Raw genomic sequence first — 7,949 nt, forward strand, 5'->3', positions numbered from 1 at the left:
GTTAAATTCTGCAATTTCAAGCATTAATGGCTTCTTTGTCTTCAGTTCAAATAAAGTTGCAGTTATTTCATGTCAAAACTGCACCTTATCCTGACTTGTGCTGCAAATATCAACATACCTTTAATTGCATATTAGAGTGTACTGGTTCCCTGAAGTTTGATAGTACAAAAACAGGAACTTCTGATCTGAACAACAGGCCAAATGTGCCCTTCTATCAAAATTTCATATACTTCTTTATAATTTAGATAAATCTCTCAGCAAGGGTTCTACAGTGATACCAAGTCCCAAAGCTTTCATTTGATACCACAAATAACCTAATATACCCGCAATTGGCAAAGATACAGCTATGCGTAAGAACTTTTTTGTTAAAAATATGTACTACTTTTTTGTATGTTCTTTCCGATCGGGCCTGAATTAGTGGTTCTATACCTATAACAGCACTAAACTTGTTATATTGACTTCTACTTGGCTTAATTTCCTTCTATGATCTATTTCTAACATTGAAAAAACACATAAAGCTGTTGTCAAAGCACTGCATCACTAAATTCAAGATCTCATTAGACTGGTAGTAACGTATGCGTCAAACAAAGAAAACTACATCTGGATACTAATAGTGACAGAAATGACACTTTTTCAATTTTACTACTTTTGATTTGTTAAGAACTTCTCAAATAACAGTGTTCTGACCTAAATATCTTATTTTTATCAGAGATTCTTACTTGAATATAAATACAGTGGTCCAATTATAAAATATAATTGATAATTTTTTCCACCCTTTTTCTACATGTTAAAAAAGAAGAGTGATTTGATAAAAACCATACTTTTGTGTATAAACATGGATCAACAAGAGTAATTTATATATCTCCAAGCTAGACAACTTGCTAAAATGGTTATGAAATGCATTTCCAGTGAGATTTTGGAATTCCTATATAAGTATACACCAATTTTCCTTGAAATAAATAATTCACTAAGAAACCAATTAAACATGAACACTCACTAGATAATTGAACCAAAAGCAATATTTATCTATAAACTAGTCATAATATACAAGTTTCATTGCTTTAAGTGTTAGAAAATGCAAAAATTAAAATTTCAGGTAAAATCTTTACTGTGTGCATGCTGAATGTCCAAAAAAGGGTAAACAACCTTAGTGTAACAATTTGAAGGCTGTAAATTGACACTAGCATATTTGTTACATAAAATAAATAATGTAACATGATTTCTGACATCCCTAATTATCCCTCCCTCTCTCTCTTTCTCTCTCTTGCTCACTTTATCTCTATTTAGCTCACTCTAGCCCACTCATTCTGTTTGTCACTCACTCTGTCGCTTACCCACTCTCTCTCTCACTCACTCTCTCTCGCTCTCTCGCTGATTCTCTCTCTCTCTCTCATTCTCACTCACTCTGTCGCTTACTCACTCTCTCTCTCGCTTACTCACTCTCTCTCGCTCAGTCTCTCTCTCTCCTCATTTACTCTCGCTCATTCTCTCTCTCGCTCATTCTCTCTCTGTCCTCATTTACTCCCTCTCGCTCATTCTCTCTCTCTCTCTCCACATTACTCTCTCTATCTCTCCACATTACTCTCTCTCTCTCCTCATTTACTCTCTCTCGCTCATTTATTCTCTCTCTCTCTCGCTCATTTACTCTCTCTCGCTCATTAATTCTCTCTCTCTCTCTTTCGCTCATTTACTCTCTATCTCTTGCTCTCTCGCCCACTCGCTCACTCATTCACCCACTCTCTCCGGCTCATTCACTCACTACTCTCTCCAGCTCACTCACTCACTCTCTGCAGCTTATTTACTTACTCTCTCGTTCTTACTTACCATTAAATATTACCTTTTCCTTAGACATCCTTCTAGGCAATTTACAACCCAATAGGACTTAGTCCACTTCTATGATGACTGGCAGGAGTAATATTTCTTATTTAATAAAATAATCGTATTTACTTTCTTTGCGTAATAAGAAGTAATTCGGTTCTAGACCTTTATATAATTATTTTGGCGCCTTTTTCTAATTATCGAGAAAACACCAAAGCGAGTTCTACAGTTATTTATTTAAATACCAGCGCAGCCATGAGTGACGAAGAAGATTTTTCGCACGAACCTGACGTTCGAGATACGCCTAGTCGAGCAGTCCCAAGGTCCGACGAGCACTTTTCTCCAGAGGATGCGCTTTCATTATTTTCAACGAAGCTAGATGCAGCATTATCCAGACAGAAAAAGGAGATTGTTTCCGATATTGATCATAAGCTAGGTACTCAAGCATTTGAAAACACCAACCGTCCCCCAACCCACACCCAGAAATTCGATAGCAAGCAACATTCCTTCAATTCTCTCCGCCTTGACGAAATCTTCAAGACAAAATTGTTTATCGAGAGGGGTTCCTTGGAAGCCGCTTTAAAGTTGCTGGGGGAGTCGGAAAAGGCCCTGAAAGAGCGTAATAAGGTAATAAGGATCGCCGACAAGTACGGGTGGGATACCGTCGAGGAGTACATGGACGACCCTCTTACAGACAATTCAGAAGATGCCACTAAGTTGCGTCAGGCAGAATCTAGAGCAAAGGCAAAACGCAGAGACAAAGCTCGTGACAAGCAGAGGACCAGTCCGTACAGCAGAAGTAATGAGTTCGGCAATGACAAGGGTAATAGTGATCTTTTTCGTAGGCCTGGCACATCACATCCAGAAGACTCATTTAAAGGCAGATCTTCCAACAATTCCCAGAATGTCTACTCCCAGTCTGAATACTACGGTGGAAAGAAGAGCGACAAGTGTTTCTATTGCAACGCTGAAGGACACTTTGCCTACCAGTGTCCAAAGAAAGCCTCAAGACTCCAGTCTGGGAAGCAGTTCTAAAACAGTTAAGTACATACCTAATTTAGTAGAACGGGATTATGTATTTTATAATTATATTAATAACAATAATGACTAGTTCATTTGTTATACATCAGTGGAATTGCCATAGCTTTCATAGCAATGGTCCAGAATATATATGGAATTTATCAAATTCCTCTACTTATCCAGATGTAATATGCCTACAAGAAACTTGGTTTAAAAGTGAAAATGATCTCATTGAAATTAATGGTTACACAGTTGCAGATTTTTCAGTTAGAGATGGTATAAAGGGGGGTGGCACAGCTATATATGTCAAAGTAGACATCCCATACTCTAAGAAAGAAATAACTTCAAAATTTGAAACTTCTGTTGCTCAAATATTAATAAACAATGATATGGTCACCATTATTAGCCTATATGATGCATCAACAGACACAAAAGAAGATGAATATATAAATCTCTTGAATCAAATTGAAGGTAAATTTATTATCTGTGGTGACTTTAATGCTCATCATTATCTATGGGGTAGTAATAAAAGTGACACTAAAGGTAAAAAGTAAAAACACAAAAATACTGAACTCCGAGGAAAATTCAAAAAGGAAAATCAAAAATCAAAAGGCAAAATCAAAAGTCCAAACACATCAAACGAATGGATAACAACTGTCATATTCCTGACTTGGTACAGGCATTTTCTAATGTAGAAAATGGTGGATTGAACCTGGTTTTATAGCTAGCTAAACCTCTCACTTGTATGACAGTCGCATCAAATTCCATTACATTGTCAACGATGCATGAACAAAACAAACATACTCAAAGAGTAAAAATGTCAAAAATAGGGGTACAACAGTCTATATTGTGTTATCATCTTAATATCACTACATAAACAACAAATGTAACAAAGTAGCACAAAAAGGCATACATCAAATTTAAGAGTCTCATTTTGCTTTTCTTATACGGCTGAATTTATCTATGTAAAGTCTACCCATAAATGAAAGAAGGTTTTCATTACTGGTGTAAAATTACTCGTTTGAAATTCGCACAGGTAGACATAAAAATAATTTTGTCGTATGACGGCATACATAAATGCAGACTCACGTAAAGTAGATATAACAAAAAACAGACTTACAGTAAAAATAATAAATAAAATAATGGTGTGGTTCAAAGTATGACGGGACACATAAGTACAGTTTCACGTCAAATACGGCTGAATTTATCTATGTAAAGTCTACCCATAAATGATAGAAGGTTTTCATCACTGGTGTAAAATTGCGCGTTTGAAATTCGCACAGGTAGACATAAAAATAATTTTGTCGTATGACGGCATACATAAATGCAGACTCACGTAAAGTAGATATAACAAAAACCAGATTTAACAGTAAAAGTAATAATAATAAATAAAATAATGGTGTGGTTCAAAGTATGATGGGATACATAAGTACAGTTTCACGTCAAATGTATATCATAAAAAACAGACTAAACAGAAAAAGTAGTCTTATTGAATAAAATAGTTTAGTCATTCATAGTATGTCAGGATCCTTAAGTAAAAGTAATATCAATAAATGAAATAATTTTGCCGTTCAAAGTATGTGGTTTCACGTAACCACAGAGTCACTTCAAATGAATATCTAAAAAAGACATATAAAAGAATACTATAATAACTCATTGCACAATGCTATTAGTACCAATAATATTATAGTTTTAAATGATGGATCAGGTACTAGACAAAACCCCTCCGATCTACAATTGTCATGTATTGATATATCAATGTCTAGTGTACAGTTAGCACATCAAATAACGTGGACAGTAGATAATAAATCCTTATATGGTAGTGATCATTTTGTAATACAGTTAACATTGAATCAAACCTCATCTTGTTCAAACAGCGAACACGAGTTGATTTGGAACTATAAAAAAGCTGATTGGGATGGGTTCGCCAGCTCATGTCATAAACAACTTAGTGAGAGCATGATTACTGACAATATTAATGAATCATGTACTCATCTCACTAACACTATCATTAAAATTGCTGGTGAGCACATCCCTTCTAAGAAAAGAAGGAAAAATAATAAACCAGAAGTCCCCTGGTGGAATGAAAACTGTACATTGGTGGTAAAAGAACGCAATAAAGCTCGTAACAAGGCCAGGCATACGGGGGGTGGACATGATTATTTATTATACAAAGAAAAAGAAAAGGAATGTAGAAATACTATTAAATTAACACAGCAAAAATATTGGGAACCTTCTGCAGTGGCTTGAATAATAATAATAATATAGGGCAAGTGTGGAATACAATTAAGAGAATGATGGGTAAAACAATTAGTTCTCTAATTATGCCTACTTTGATTTACAAAAATAAAATATATGAATCTACTAAAGAAAAGGCTAATATATTAGCTGAAGCATTTGCCAATGTAAGTAGTTCAAGTAACTATTCAGAAGCATTTATATCACATAAAGAACATATTGAGTCTATAGAAGCTGAAAACATGAAACATTATTTTTCTGAAAACTCTCAAAGTTATAATGAACCATTTACACTTAATGAATTACAGGATGCTATTGCTGATACATCCGATACATCTCCTGGTAAAGATAAGGTTACCTATAGTATGTTTAAAAGCTTTAGTAATAAATCACTTGGTGTACTTCTTTTATTACTAGTATACTATTATAACAGAATTTGGTTCTCACAAAATCTTCCTCTGGCTTGGAAACATTCAATAATAATTCCAAGCTTTAAAAAGGGGAAAGATTCAAGTGACCCACATGCATATAGACCCATAGCTTTAACATCTAATTTTGTAAAAATTATGGAAAAGATGATTAATAACAGACTGAGGTGGTACCTTGAGAAAAATCATATATACTCACCTTATCAGAGTGGATTTCGTCAAAATAGAAGTACGATGGAACAAATAATAAGACTTGATAACGATATACAAAAATCATTTTTAAAGAAAGAATATTTAGTTGGAGTATTTATTGACTTCCAGAAAGCATTCGATACGATATGGAAGTTTGGACTTCTAAACAAAATGGTTAAAATTGGGATAAAGGGTAACATGCTCGGTTGGGTTAATAGTTTTCTCACTAACAGAACAATACAGGTCAAAATAAATAACACTCTTTCTGATACTCTCACGATCCAAAACGGTACCCCTCAAGGAAGTTGCATCAGCCCGACATTATTCAATATTATGGTAAACGATCTCCCTTCATGTATTAATAATTGTTCTATTTCCCAATTTGCAGACGATAGTGCAATATGGCTATGTGGTAAAAATATTGGTTATATTCAAAGGAGAATACAGAAAGATCTTCACAATATCAAATCATGGTGTGATAAATGGGGATTTCTCATTTCCCCCTCTAAAACTGTAGCTATTGTCTTTAGTAGAAAAAAAAAGACTGAGAAATTAGTATTAACTTTAGGTAAAAATTTATTACAAGTATTCAATGAGGTGAAATTTTTAGGAATAATTATTGATAGTAAATTGACTTGGTTAAAACATATACAATATATAGAGGCAAAATGCAGTAAAGTCTTAAATTGCATGAAACTTCTAACAGGTACAAAGTGGGGAGCAAACAGCCATTCTCTTAGAAACATATATATTGCACTTATAAGATCTAAAATAGACTATGGATGTGAAGTATATAATTCCGCCTCACATTCCGTAAAGAAAATACTGGACCGGGTGCAAAGTCAAGCACTTCGAATTTGTACTGGTGCATATAAAAATGTAGCCACAAGTGGACTACAAGTAGAAATGGGTGACCCACCCTACGAAGAACGTAGGCAGTACCTTATTACAAAATCATTTCTAAATATAGCTAGTCATGAAGACAACCATCCAACTAAGGAAAGTTTGGCCAAAAAAGCAACATTTCTTTGCTACTCCAGGGAAATAAAACAGAATAAAAAACCATATTTTATTGTTTCAAAAGATATGATTAATCAACATGATGTAGATATTAAACAAATATACAAATACAAACAATTCCCAACACCCCCTTGGCATTTGACTAAACCCCGTGTATGTACACAACTCTCGAATCTCATCTCAAAAAAGGATAATCCACACTTAATTCGAAGTGAAAGTAACTTCATGATTGATACGCAGTACCGCCAGTTTTTAAAAATATATACGGACGGATCTAAAGATCCAAATTCTAATAAAACCTCATGTGCATTTGCAATACCTGAAATGGGAATAAAAAAAGGTTTCAAACTGCCTAAGAATATGTCAATTTTCACTTGTGAGCTTATGGCAATATTTCTGTCTCTTATATGGTTAGAAGAATTTAAACCAAATAATGTTATTGTGTTTGTCGACTCTTTATCAGCTCTCCAAGCCTTAAAGAGTAATTTATTTAAGGTAAAAAATTATTTATTGTACGACATTATATTTTTATACAACCAGTTAGTCAAACTAGGTAGTAACGTAATATTTGAGTGGAATTCCCAAGCCACGTCGGAATTTTAGGAAACGAAATTGCAGACCAGACTGCAAAAGTGGCTCTTAATAAAGATACAGTAGATTGTCATATTCCCCTTTATAAAGAAGACATCAAATGTTTAACAAAAAACATTTTAAAACAAATTTGGCAAAAACAGTGGTTAACTAACCCAAAGGGAAGATTACTACACTCCTTCCAAAATAATGTATCATTTAAGATTACTATTCCACCAATGAATAGAGAAAATGAACGAATAATTTACTGATTAAGATCTGGCTCTATTAATGTAAATAAATATCTTCACAAAATAGGGAAAAGCCCGAGTGAAATTTGTGAAAACTGCAAAGTCACAGACGATGTTGTACACTTTCTATACACTACCAATAATTTACCCACACTTTTTTGGTACATTTCTACCCTCGTGCATATCAGTACTGTTAGGAAAGACTGAAAACTTATAATGTTATACTTTCAATGAAATCAGTACTGATTTTGTCAGTACTGTTTCTGTACTGATTTTGACAGTACTGTTTTAGTACTGATTTTGACAGTACTGTTTTAGTACTGATTTTGACAGTACTGTTTCAGTACTGATTTTGACAGTACTGTTTCAGTACTGATGTTGACAGTACTGTTTCAGTACTGATTTCGTCAGT

The sequence above is a fragment of the Mytilus edulis genome, chromosome 2, assembly GCF_963676685.1.
Source record: "Mytilus edulis chromosome 2, xbMytEdul2.2, whole genome shotgun sequence".
In the NCBI taxonomy this organism is placed as follows: domain Eukaryota; kingdom Metazoa; phylum Mollusca; class Bivalvia; order Mytilida; family Mytilidae; genus Mytilus; species Mytilus edulis.